The sequence below is a fragment of the Dreissena polymorpha genome, chromosome 9 (genome assembly GCF_020536995.1).
Source record: "Dreissena polymorpha isolate Duluth1 chromosome 9, UMN_Dpol_1.0, whole genome shotgun sequence".
NCBI lineage: Eukaryota > Metazoa > Mollusca > Bivalvia > Myida > Dreissenidae > Dreissena > Dreissena polymorpha.
The window spans coordinates 63,502,984-63,517,998 of NC_068363.1; the positions used below are offsets into that span (position 1 = coordinate 63,502,984).

General features: G+C 36.0%; 1 long non-coding RNA gene across 7 annotated transcripts; it reads right to left on the reverse strand.

Moving 5' to 3' along the window:
- Positions 1-1,750: 1,750 nt before the first annotated feature.
- On the reverse strand, positions 1,751-12,815 carry LOC127845839 (uncharacterized). 7 transcript variants are annotated; one of them, XR_008033417.1, is made up of 5 exons: positions 12,748-12,815; positions 11,240-11,410; positions 7,436-7,515; positions 4,508-4,556; positions 1,751-1,859 (listed from the first exon to the last, which is right to left on the reverse strand). It is a non-coding gene; the product is annotated as an uncharacterized LOC127845839 (long non-coding RNA). The 7 variants fall into 7 exon arrangements; XR_008033415.1 differs by having other exon boundaries at positions 12,671-12,752; XR_008033412.1 differs by lacking the exon at positions 12,748-12,815 and adding an exon at positions 12,555-12,693.
- Between the last annotated feature and the right edge of the window lie 2,200 nt (positions 12,816-15,015).

Genomic DNA, 15,015 nt, shown 5'->3' on the forward strand with positions numbered 1-15,015 from the left:
AAAACAATCAAATTATAGAACAAGAGCCCTAAGGTGCTCAACTGTGACCAGAAGGTACTAAACTATTCTGAGAGGGTGTATTTAGAATAATAAATGAACTTGATGAAAAATATGTAATTTGTAGGCAAAAATCATTTATAAACTTGACTTTGCTTATCATTACAGCAAATGTTTTGACAAACTTTAAACAAGATGTGTTTTGTGAAACACATGTCCCCCTATATGACTTTGACCTTGTAGGATGACCTTGACCCTTCACCACTCAAAATGTGCAGCTCCATGAGATACACATGCATTTCAATATAAAATTGCTAGCTTCAATATTGCAGAAGTGACATTACATGATCAATTTTGACCCATATATTTGACCTTGAAGGATGACCTTGACCTTTCACCACTAAAATGTGCAGCTCCATGAGATACACATGCAGCCCAATATCAAGCTATCTTCCAATATGAAAAAGTATTCATAAATTAGCGATTTGGGCCACATATATTGACCTCTACCTTGAAGGATGACCTTGACCTTTCAACACTCAAAATGTGCAGATCCACGAGATACACATGCATGCCATATCAAGTTGCTATCTTTCATATTGCAAAAGTATAATAAAATGAGCGATTTTTGGACACATATATTTGACATCTGACCTTGAAGGATGAACTTAACCTTTCACCACTCAAATTGTGCAGCTCCATGAGATACACATGCATGCCAAATATCAAGTTGCTATCTTGAATATTGAAATACTGCAAAAGTGTACATTAAATGAGCGATTTTTACCCATATATTTGACCTTTGACCTTGAAGGATGACCTTGACCTTCACCCACTCAAAATGTGCAGCTCCATGAGATACATATGCATGCAAAATATCCCTACTATGTGGGGGACATAAAAAAGGAACACAATTTAAATGCAACTTCCAGTGTTTACAAGCTTTTTTTAATTTTGACATTTTGACCCACTTTTTGACGTTATGTGATCCATTTTCAAAGTCAGCTGAGATTACATTGGGCCAAATGCTCTGATCATCTTTCATGAAATGCACATAAAAAAGCCCAATTGTGTGTTAACAAGGTTCTACTCTAGCCCTTTAAGAAAAACTGTCATGTCCACGGCAGCCATGTTAGTCTACAAACCGAACCAGTTACAACTCGACACTGAGCTCTCATTAGAATAAATATTCTGACCAAAATTTATGGAGATATGGCTAAAAATGTCACTTCTAGAGAATTTACAAGGTTTCATTATAGCCATAAAAAACAATTGCCTCGTGCTCTAGTGGATATGTTTTTTGAATAGACATAAAATTTCGAAACTGGACTGAGCCATCATTTGAACAAATATTCGACCAAAATGCATGAAGATTGGAAAAAAAACAGTGACTCACTAGTGTTCAAAAGGTTCACTATCTATATAAGGAAAACTGCCCAGCCCTGTTACATACGGTCATTTATGAAGTTCCACAACTGTTGTCGTACGTTAAACAGTTTTCTAGATAGTAATTTCCCACTATTTTTTTTTCCATCAGTGCAGCTTATGATCAACAGTTAACTAGTCACTTCCACTTTAAACTGTCCACTGTAAACACAAGGTTTACTGTTTTGACCTTTTTATACTTTTTATTTCTTATTGCTTTTGAAATATCATCTTATACATAATGTTATAATGTTTCGCATGTATCACAATTATATTCTACAACACCGGTTCAATACATTGAGCTGTACACTATAAATGTAGGGACTAAATATGATGATAACATTTCTCATCTCTTCTTCTTCTTGTCAATCACTCAAATGGAAACACTGGCCCCTGTGGTACACATTCTTTTTGATCAGCATGTTTTGTCTGCCAAACTGAAAAAAAATAATAATCACAAATAAACATTTTAAAGACAAGTGTTATGCCCCAACACTAATCTTAGTTTCAAAACAATTGTAATGTCCAAACAAAATTAACTAAAATACCAAAGTGTGCAAATTCAAATGCTTTTTCTTTGAGCTAATAGAGAGAGTTATACAGACAACAAGACATTTGCACATGGTGAATACTTGTGTTATTTGGATAGGCATTACCATGATTAGTCTGAGCAGTAGTAGGACGCAATGCATGCCTCTCCAACCACTTCAACTATTGTGACTGCTAGATGATGATTTCAGCTGAGGAGCTAAAACAAAAATGAGCAAGGGCCATAGTTCTGCAAAATTTGGGCTCATACATAATTTATTTCCTTTAAGATGCCAATGTTTCCAATGTTGACTAGAAATGGCGCGGCAGAGACCGACGCACATCCCACGCCGCATGTTTGACCCAGGGGCGCCCCAGGGTTGGTAATGGGGCCATGCATAGTTGACCGTATTGTCATAAGAGAAGTTCAGTTCAATTAGAAGTGATCGGTGTAGAAATGAAGAAATTATAGTAAAAGGCAATTTTGGGTGGGCGTGGCCTATGTGGCAGGGGCACCCCAGGGTTGGTAATGGGGCCATACATAGTTGAGATTGACCGTATTGCCATAAGAGAGGTTCAGTATTAATTTGAAGTAAATGGGTGAAGAATTTTAAAGTTATCGAAGGATCCAGAAAAGTGTCAGACTGACAGACACAGAGCGCAAACCGTAAGTCCCTCTCCTTTTTCAAGGGTAGGAAACTAACAAGTTTTGATAATAATGTAAAAATAATGGTCAAACAAGAAACTGATTGAAATACAAAGTTAGGTCGCCCAAAGGGTGTTCTCATTATGTTATATGCACAAACAGGGATTTCAGATATTAAAGGGGTCAGGACCATGGATAATTAATAAACCCTCATGTCAATTTCATGTGAATTGCCAGCATTTAATTCTTACGTTCACCTACCATTACTAACATCAAGAGTGTCTTGGTTTGGGTAAAGCTTTCGTATATTGTTTGGAGGCATAGTGTAATAGCTGTGATATTTTAGGAATAAAATGAACCTAAACACAAAACTGAAGCAAATCTGCACCTTTCTAGGTATATTTTGACCTTTGACCTTGAAGGATGACCTTGACCTTTCACCACTCAAAATGTGCAGCTCCATGAGATACACATGCATTCCAAATATGAAGTTGCTTTCTTCAATATTGCAAAAGTTATGGCAAAATATTAAAGTTGGAGCAAACAAACCAACAGACAGACCAACAGACAGGGCAAAAACAATATGTCCCCCACTATAGTTCATTCCAACGCTCACGGACACTGGAACCCCGGGGAGAGTAGGAAAGCTCCACTATATATATTTCATATATAATAGTCGAGCTAAAAACCCTATTTTACTATGATTCAAGGGCCATAACTCAGGGGGTGTCTGGGTCTATTTGGTCCATTTTCTAACTTGACCTAGATGTTATTGCCTTACACATTTTCATGAAGTTTGGTGAAGATCTGATGACAATTGCTTGACTTATTGAACGGAAAATAATCCGGACGGACTGACAGACGGACTTACTAACTTACAGACGGACGGATGGACTAACAAACTAAAGGACAGAGCGATTTTAATATGCCCTCAAAATCGCTGGTTCGGGGGCATAAAAACGACATTGTATAAAATGTATTGTATTTCTTAAACTGTATGAACTGTTATATCATACATGCCATACGTCCCGGATTTCTGTCAAATGTCCCCAAATTTACAAAATCCATATATACATGTACCTTATCTTAGGCTTAACTGCACCTCGAATCTGTGTATATATGCAGCGTCTCCATGACAATGCCTACCCGAATAGGCAGACTACGCTACGCTATTATATAAATGTTATAAATGAATAAAGGCGTATCAACAACACCGCGTTACACACCGGTCTTAATAACAATAACGCAGTGACGTCACCATCTATGTTTAGAACGATTACACTGAAAACACATGGCCTGTATCTAGTAAAGGAACTAGTAATGTTTAATTTGACGTTAATAGATCAAGTATATTTCGGATAGGCTTTCGAACTTTTGCAATTAACGATGCGAAACAAAACAAAACGTACCAAAAATGCATATGTCTATAAATATCGCTACATTTTATACATGTCCCGGAAAATCGGCAAAAGTCCCGGTCATGTATGGTTATATGTAATTTCCATTTAACATTATCATTACATCTTCTCACGCTAGATTGGAAGTCTCTGAACTGTTATATACAGACAGATCAATCCCTAGTTTATCTTCCAGGGATCAGAAGATGTCTTGAAATCATTATGAACTGTTCCATCATTTAAAATACTGTATGAAATAAATGACAAAGTTATGGCCCAGACAAACTTCAGGTTTAAAACACAATAAGTGACCCCATGACCTAGTTTCTGACCGGGCATGATCCATATTCAAACTTGACCTATACATCCTCTAGATACAATTTGTGACCAAGTTTGGGTGAAGATCTGATGAAATTTCGGGACAGACTGACGGACCGACAAAGTGGTTCCTATATAGCCCCCATTACCAAAAAGATAGTATTACCAGCAGTTGGTTTCAATGGAAATTTCTTACCAGACAAGAGGTTTGATGCAAATTGTTGTGAGGGGAAACTGGAAAATATCTGAAACAAAAATAAAGTCTTATATAATTTGAAGCGCTATATTGTTAAGTCAAATTTTAATATTTGATAATCATAATACTGCTAGCTGTCTAATTACAGAGTCTTCACAACATAATGCGTTAACAGTTTTCCTGCAATAAGCAAACAGGACAAAATCAACAACACGAGTATTTATAATATATTCAGAGACAAAGATGATCCATCCATGTCTTTGGAAATAAACAAAGGGCATTTAACAATTATTTTGGCCTCATTTTAGCCATGTTGATAAATATAATGGGTCATACTGCTTGGTGTGTTACAAGTGAAACACCATCAAAACCAGTGCTCCAGCTTGTCATGAATGGAAGGGGGCAGCACCCTGCCATTCAAAGATTCCAACCTGTCAACCTTGGACACCCTTCATGCCCTTTGATGAAAATGCCGAGTTGGGAATAGGGATTTACAGTTGTAAGATCGTACGCGAATATCATTTGCCATTTAAAAGGAATCATGATGTTCAAACTTAACCTTTGACCTAGAAGTTGGCAAAGGGTTTGTTTTTAGTTGGTCGCATTTTAGAATTTACAGAGCATATTTTGCAAATCAGTGTGTGCTTAGAAGCCTTAGCTACGGAAAGAACCGCAACTCAATTTGCTTAGAACGATCACCACTGCCTGTCTGCAACAGATGACAAATGATTCTGCTCTAGCAGTGAGTGTATATACCAGCTTGTAAGACGACATTGGCCAGACTAGTGTTTATCATTAAAGTCTGTACGTATTTGTACCATTTTGACCTCATCCAAGATATCATTGGGACAAATCTTCGGACAAAGTTTCATGATGATCAGACAATAAATGTGGCCTCTAGAGTGTTAACAAGGTTTTACTATATAGCCATAAAAGAAAAAATGCAGAGCCCACTGGCAGCCATGTTTTTCAACCAATCAGCATCATGTTTGAACTCGTCCAAGATATTATTGGGATGAATCTTCTGACCATTTTTCATGAACATCGGAAATAAAAGTGGCCTCTAAAGTGTTAACAAGACTTTACTATAGCCATATAATGAAAAAAATGCCCCGCCCCCTGGAAGTCGTGTTTTCCAAGCAAATGTACCCATTTTCAAACTCTTTCAAGATATCATTGAGACCAATCTTCTGACCAAATTTCATGAAGCTTGACAATAAATGTGGCCTCTAAAGTGTTAACAAGGTTTTACTAAAGCCCTATAAGGAAAAATGCCCCGCCCCCTGGTGGCCATGTTTTTATAGCAACCATACCCATTTTCAAACTCATTCAAGACATCATTGGGACAAATCTTCTGACCAAGTTTCATAAAGATCAGACAATAAATGTGGCCTCTAGAATGTTAACAAGGTTTTACTATAGCCATAGAAGGAAAAATGCTCTGCCCCCCTGGCAGCCATGTTTTTCAACCAATCAGCATCATTTTAAACTCGTCCAAGATATTATTGGGATGAATCTTCTGACCATGTTTCATGAAGATCCGACAATAAATGTGGCCTCTAGGGTGTTAACAAGATTTTACTATAGCCATTTATAGCCATATTAGGAAAAATGCCCCGCCCCTTGGCAGCCATGTTTTTCAAGCAAACATAACCATTTTCAAACTCATCCAAGATATCATTGAGACCAATCTTCTGACCAAATTTCACGAAGATTGGACAATGCGGCCTCTAGAGTGTTCACACGGTTTTACTAAAGCCATATATAACCATATATGGACCATATATAAATAACCATATAAGGAAAAATGCCCCGCCCCCTGGTGGCCATGTTTTTAAAGCAACCAAAACCATTTTCAAACTCATCCAAGATATCATTGGAAAAATGTTCTGACCAAGTTTCATGAAAATCTGACAATAAATGTGGCCTCTAGAGTGATAACAAGGTTTACTATAGCCATATAAGGAAAATGCCCCACCTCATAAATGCCATGTTTTTCAACCAACCGGCGTCATTTTAAAACTTGTCAAAGATATTATTGGGTTGAATCTTAAGTAATATGCATATAATAATGGAAAAAGGGCCATTATTCTTACAAAATGCTTGATACAGTTGTCTGCTCTTCTTTATAGATTGGGGTCATGTTGGTAAATAAGAATGCAAAATATGAAAGCAATATGTCAAGGGACGTTGAAAATATTTTAGGTGGTACGCCAACTTTAACATAGATTTATCAATAATATGAATATTCAAAATGGTAAAGGAGCCATAATTATTACAAAATGCTTGATAGAGTTGTCTGCTCTTGTTTATAGGTTGGGGTCATGTTGGTAAAGAAAAATGCAAAATATGAAAGCAATATGTCAAGGGACATTGAAAATATTTGGGGTAGTAAACAAATTTAAACATTTGCTGCATTTTCTAAGTGGAATAGGGGCCATAATTATTACAAAATGCTTGATAGAGTTGTCTGCTCTTGTTTATAGGTTGGGGTCATGTTTGTTAAGAAGTATGCAAAATATGAAAGAAATATGCCAAGGGACATTGAAAATATTTGGGGTAGTACGCAAACTTTTAACATTTGCATGCTCACACTAACGCCAATGCTAAGGCTAACGCAAACGCCGGGTGAGTAGAATTGCTCCACTATATAGATTTCATATATAATAGTCGAGCTAAAAAGGGTACATTTTTTACAGAAATAAAATGATCTTAAAGTTCTCTGCAATGCAAAGTAATTTTTACACACTAGATATTTAAAAAAAAAATTGTTAACTTGTCCATGCTATTCGGGCCGGCTGTGCTCTAACTGCCTATGGAAAATCTTGATTATATATATATTATATATATATACCTGTTGTGACCCTTGAGATCCTTATGAAATGTTCATAATTCACTAATAACTGTATGTAAAAAAAATAGTATTACCAGATAATCGGGTTCAAAAGTTATTTCTTTCAAGACAGGATGGTTGGTGGGAAATGTCTTCCGACGAAACTGAAAAACATCTAAAACAAAAAGAAAGTGACTTCTTGTATAATTTGAAGCACTATTCATTTTAATACAATTGTGTTTTGACAGCCATAGTTCTGCTGAGCCTAAAAATTAAAAGTAGGTCAACAAAACACAAAATGAAATCCAATGATTGCATCACCAAATCTTCAACATATCCAATTCATAAAATTAATGTTTATATATAGACGGTTTTGATACATGGCACAACATCAGGGGTGTCAAATGTCCCAAATTTGAAATCCTAATGATAAAGTCTGGAGTCTGAGCCTGTAGGTCCCTTACAGGTAGAGCCCCCCAAAGCCATAGTTCATTGTTCTTTTTATAGTCTTAGTTGCTATTTCTGGTGAGAAAAATGCAAACTATTATAAGCCAGACCACCAGTAACACTTGATGTGTAATTGTCATTTTATATAAATGTTATAAAGAACATCGATAACAAGGGCTGTTTGTAAAACATGCATGACCCCATATGGGCTGTCCGTTGTAGTGGCAGCCATTATGTGAATACGTTTTTTGTCACTGTGACCTTGACCTTTGACCTAGTGACCTGAAAATCAATATGGGTCATCTGCATGTCATGATAAATGTACCCATGAAGTTTCATGATCCTAGGCGTAAGCGTTCTTGAGTTATCATCGGAAACCATTTAACTATTTCGGGTCACCGTGAATTTGACCTTTGACATAGTTACCTCAAAATTAATACGGGTCATCTGCGAGTCATGATCAATCTTCAATAAAGTTTCATGATCCTAGGCGTATGCGTTTTTGAGTTATCGACCGGAAACCATTTTACTATTTCGGGTCACCATGACCTTGACCTAGTGACCTCAAAATCAATAGGGGTCATCTGCAAGTCATGATCAATCTACCTATGAAGTTTCATGATCCTTGGCATATGCGTTCATGAGTTATCATCCAGAAACCATTTTACTATTTCGGGTCACCATGACCTAGAGCTTTGACCTAGTGACCTCTAAATGATTAGGGATCATCTGCGAGTCATGATCTATCTTCCTATGAAGTTTCATGATCCTAGGCCTAAGCGTTCTTGAGTTATCATCCGGAAACCACCTGGTGGACGGACCGACAGACCGACCAACCGACATGTGCAAAGCAATATACCCCCTCTTCTTCGAAGGGGGGCATAATAAATGTTAATCCACTAACCATACAGTAAAACAACTGTCCAAAAATATATCCAGATATGTCTTTTGCAAATGAAATAATATATGCACTTAGTTTGACAGCAGAAAATGGAAATTTAATGATGGGGGACATATGCTACATTTTGTAGTATGTAAGATTTCTGGAAAGTAGCCAAGAGGTTAGGTCAGTTACCTTTTATGTCCGTGTCAGCGGATAACCAATCAGACAATAGTAAAACAAGGGACAAAATTGTCACAAAACCAGGTTTTCAATGTAGAAAAAAGTCTGATAGAGGGAGACAACTCAAACTGAACTGTTTATAATTAATCCCCTTTGTTTCAAAATAAATATATTTAAGTTGTGGCGACCTTTGACCTTGGAGATATTGACGTAATTCTTAAGTGCGATACAACGTCCCACGATGGTGAACAAATATGCCAAATCATTTTTAAGTCTCACAATGAATGACATAGTTTTGGCCCGGACAAGCTCTTTTATGGCCATTTTTGACCTTTGAACTCAAAGTGTGACCTTGACCTTGGATATATTGACGGTATTCTTTTGAGCGACACACCGTCTAATGATGGTGAACAAATGTGCCAAATGATTTTAAATTCTCACCAAGAACCACAATGTTATGGCCCGGACAAGCTTGTTCCGTCCGCCCGCCAGCCGGCATTTGCCAAATTGAATAACCCGTTTTTTTCTTTGGAAAACCTTGTTAAAAAGACCAGGAAAAATCCATACTAAGCGCACATGCCCGGCATGCCAATGAAGCAATTACAATATTTGTTCACACCCCCTTAAAACAAATCATCAGATTTACACTGATCTAAAATTCAATCCTGAATGGCTCAAATCTGGATTTCCAAATAATCCGGAGAATTAACACCCTTGCAACATGCATGGGTTGCTAAGTTACTAAATGTCCTACATATAACAAATTCAGAATTTGTGTACCATCCCACTCACATAAATAGCAATTGCAAGATGATGTCCATTACAAACCTGTTTGTTATCATTCTGACCTTTTTGTACTTCTATAGTTTTTCAAATTTTAATGTGATTAAAGTGCAAACACCTGATTATAGAAGGTGTACCTAAGATCATATTGCTTGCCATGAGTAATAATCCAACAGATTGGCTTTGTTTGTATGCCAATAGATAGAGCTTGCACATTCTTTTTCAATATGTGGTTATGGACAACTGTAAACATGACTTCATGTATTTTAAGGGGCCTTTGCATGTTTTGGTAAATTGACAAAATAAAACAAGAGCAGCTGTCACCATAGGATGACTTATGCTCCCTATAAATGCTTGATAGAAGTTATGAGCTTTTTCGAAACCTAAACACAGATTTCGAAACCTAAACGCGGACCCTAAGTTCAAGGTCACAGGGGTCAAAATTTGTGTGCGTATGGAAAGGCCTTGTCCATATACACATGCATACCAAATATGAAGGTTATATCTCAAGGGACATAGAAGTTATGAGCATTTTTCAATATCTAAACGCAGATTTCGAAACCTAAACGCGGACCCTAACTTCAAGGTCAAGGTCACAGGGGTAAAATTTTTTGTGCGTATGGAAAGGCCTTGTTCATATACACATGCATACCAAATATGAAGGTTATATCTCAAAACATAGAAGTTATGAGCATTTTTCAAAACCTAAACGCAGATTTCGAAACCTAAACGCGGACCCCAAGTTCAAGGTCACAGGGGTAACAATTTTTGTGCGTATGGAAAGGCCTTGTCCATATACACATGCATACCAAATATGACGGTTATATCTCAAGGGACATATAAGTTATGATCATTTTTCAAAACCTAAACGCAGATTTTGAAACCTAAACACGGACCTTAAGTTCAAGGTCACAGGGGTAAAAATTTGTGTTCGTATGGAAAGGCTTTGTCCATATGCACATGCATACCAAATATGAAGGTTATATCTCAAGGGAAATAGAAGTTATGAGCATTTTTCGAAACCTAAACGCAAAGTGTGACAGAAATACGGACCGACAGACGGACAGTCTGATAAATATATGCTCCCTTTTCTTTGAAAGGGGGCATAAAAATTGTTTCAGACTTGCACATTTTTGTTGCAGTTATGATATTTGTGAGAAAACAGTTATACTTAACATTAACAACCTGAAATTGATAAATCGTTGCAAAGCAAAACAATTGAATAATTTGGAGTTCTGTTGTCGTTTTTTGTGACACTACGAGCTTTGCTTATAGAAACTAAAAGTATAAAATATTGTATGAGCATGGATGGCCGTCTTAGCGTTAGACTTTTACTCCAGAGGTCAGTGGTTCGAGCCCAGATGAGGATTACTTTTTCTTTTAATTTGTTCTTGTTTTTTAATTGAGCTTTTTAGATTTAATGTTTACATTTATAAATATAACGCATTTAATGACAAACTTCAATACATGCCATAATCTGTTATAAGGTCCATTAAATACCAAGATGAGTATCAAGGAACCTGAGTGAAACATTTTATTTTATTTCGGATATATACAGGACTGCTTATTGGAAACAAAAAGTTTGCTCGATTCTTGAATGACTTACAAAAATGTTTATCAAATCAAGTAGGTTCGTTTATTCTTCGTCTGTTGTCCCATCTCGCCAACAGTCAACCAGCTCCCTCCAGGCTTGTCAGTTCCAGGCGAGTCTCTCTAGCTGCCCCCATTTTGGCCCATCTGCTTAGAATCTGCATCCAGGTCACGGCGCCAGGTGTTACTGTATTTGAAATAAAGTAGGTTGGATGCCATTAAATGTGACTTTCAACACCATAATGACAGACAAAATAACAGGTTTATTTCCCTTCAATTAATAACAAGCAAATTCATTGAATTGATATCCCCCGCTAATTAGCTTCTGGACACAAAAGTGTTATATTTGACACTCGGGTAAAAAAGCATTTTTTTAGGTTCGAAGGGCCATAACTCCATTATTATCAGATAGTGTACAATGCCATTTGGCATGCATCATCCTCTTATCTATACATATACTCATACCAAGTTTCAATGAAATCCACCAAAGCACTTCCAAGATATGGCTCCCAACACAAAAGTGCCGGATGGACGGAAAGACGGGCGGACAAGGCCAAAACAATATCCCTCCGCCTATTGCAGGGTGATAATAACATGAATGTAAATTAAAGCCAGCACATATATGAATTAACTGCCTAGATGGGTGTATTAAATATAATTTAGGGCTGTACAATACTTACTGATATGTGAGCATATATTTACTTTTAGTAAATATAAATAAATGTAACAGTAATACTTACACACTTGTGACTGTGAGTTTATACATGTAACTAAACTTCCTTTATAATTTTATAACAGTGTTTTATTCCTGCCATAGTATTAAGAAGTCACTTGCTCAATAACACATTTAAGCATGAGCTGTTTTTTTTTAATCTGCATACATAACAGAAAACATCGAAAAAAACACAAGAGGAGCATGTATCCGAAAGTAAATTACGTCCGAAATCGGGCAAGTTAAGCATGCGCGAAATTCACCAAAACATCGATTAAATATGGTTTAAACAGAATCATATGTAAAACTTAATGATAAATTAAACATTATCCAACAAAAGCATGCAGCTTTAACCAAAAAACAACAGCAAAAATCAGCAATATAGCGATGTTGTTGAATAACTCAGCGAAGGCTGGCAAGAAGAGAATTTTCCAGGGGAAACAACTACAAAAGTAATGCGAACGGATTTAAATGGCTCATGCACGAAAGTTTATAATATAGCAACAACACATGATTTAGCTATAGAATTAGAATGCGAAAGATTTTTTTTTACTATTACTCGAAGATTCCTTAACTAAATAAAATATCAATAAAAGTTAAAACTTTGAGTTTGACCTACTTAGCAATCAATGGTCAAAACAACCTCGAAATAGCTTTTTCTTCATGTCAACAATACAATTGTTGAGTTAATGTTGACGTAATACTAATAATGGTAATACTATCCATATTCTCTACCTAGAATATTCATCATATTAAAATATCCAATAAATGTAGTATATTTCTTTTCACGCTAACAATTCAACATGGCTTACAATCGGTTTTGCTTGGACATGCGCATTGCAAGCCTATTTGGTTTGGTCCCGCCTTTTTCTCCATATATGGTCATTTGAGCTTGTGGACGGCCGTGGACCATCCACCTACAGCTGTTGAAGAAAAGGGTTTCACGCATCGGTTCGTTTATGGATAAACTTTATCAGAAATAAAAAAAAACTGAGTAATTCTACACCGCGATATATTTGAAAACACATGTTACATTGTACTACAATATATATTTTAAAACTCGCAGCAATCTCTTAAAGGTACCGACAACCACGAAGGACGAAAAAAGAAAAGTTCTAAAATACCGTATTTTTTACAATTATTAGTTTATATTGATTAATATATGACGACTGGTGTATTACATTTCTTGTAATAAAGTTCATATTTTCAGTATATTCGGTAATCAAATCTTGCGATGTGAAATCGAAAGTACATCGCGAAAATAGGTGACATAACGATATACACACTTTAAATAGCGCATGTATATTGATCGTTTTATATATAAAGTATATACAATTTACTACGCATGCACAATTTGCATTCCTGTGTTTTACCCGTGACGATGATGATCAATATACTGGCGTTAACTAGTAGTTACCTGGTACCGGTACCCAGTAAAATGTATTACCAAATATACTGAAAATATGAAAACTTAACAACTTTTATTCAAGAAATGTATTATACCAGTCGCGATATTTTAATCAATATAAACTAATAATTGTTATAAAAATACGTTATTTTGGAACTTTTCTTTTTTCGTCATTCGTGGTTGACGGTACCTTTAAGTGGACTTGTTCAATAGAACACTTTTCAAACTTATATTTCATTAATTGCAAAAATAAAAGAAATGACGTCATTAAACTTAATAAGACTAAATGCGATGATTAATACTTAAAGTACATTTTCGCGTATGAGTAAACATCTTTAGAAGTTGATAATTAAACGAATTGCCGTCCAGACCTGCCAATAATGCGTGGCAATTTATAAGGCATCCCAAAGTGCTTCATGCTATTATAGGTGCAATTATTTTGCAGTGCCTCAGCATTAAATATTTGCATTAAGCAGGTGACTTCAATTCTAATAAAATAAAATTCCAAAATAACTGTCATAACAGCTTTATTAAATAATATTGTCTGAAATCCTTATTCCTACCTTATACCTTTGGGTTTTCATAGGCGCACGCGGAAGTATGGCATTGCGTAAATATTAAGGGAATTCTTTTTTTACAATTTTTTAAAAAGTTCTCAATCTGTTAAAAGCAGTATTGATGCCGTTAGCAGACATGACGCATTCACTTATACCGAGCACTATTTTATAGGTCTGTTTATTGTCCCGAATACTTGCCTTAATGATTTCAACTATTCCACTTTCTCGAAATTATTCCCAAATGTATGTACACAATTTAATTTAGACACAGTTCTTTCCATAACAATATACACTATTACAAGTGAACACAATACTTCCAATATGACTTACACTTTTGCACGTGAACGCATTACGTCCCATAACTCTTTGCACGATTACATGTAAATTCAATACTTCCAATAATGATTGACACTAAAACATGTCAACGCAATACTTCCCATAACTACTTACACGATTACAAGTGATCCCAATACTTCCCATAAGATTGACACGATTACATGTAAACGCAATACTTCTCTAAAGATTTACACGATATCATGTAAAAGCAATACTTCTAACAATGATTTTCACGTTTACATGTGAAAGTAATAGTTCCCATGATGATTTACACGATTACATTTGAACGCAACTCTTCCCATAAGATTAACACGATTATATGTACACGGAATACTTCTCATAAGATTTACACGATTACATGTAAACGCAATTCTTCTCACAACGATTAACACTTTTACATGTGAACGTAATAGTTCCCATGATGATTAACACGATTACATGTAATGATATTTTTTAGGATTGTACATTCTGCATGTAGCAAACAAAGAAGCATTAGCAGTGGAAATGCGAATTTAGATACGCCTAAGTTTTACTAGTAGATCGTACACAATAGTCAAAATCAGGCTCGATGTCACGACTCAATGACGAATGATGATGATGATTATGACCATGATGATGATGACGACGATGATGATTATGATGATACTGATGATAATGATTAGATGATGATGTTTATGATGATGTTTATGATGATGTTTATGATGACGGCGGCGGCTGCTGTTGTTGAGGCGGCGGCGTCAACGACGATGATGATAACGATGATGATGATGATAACGACA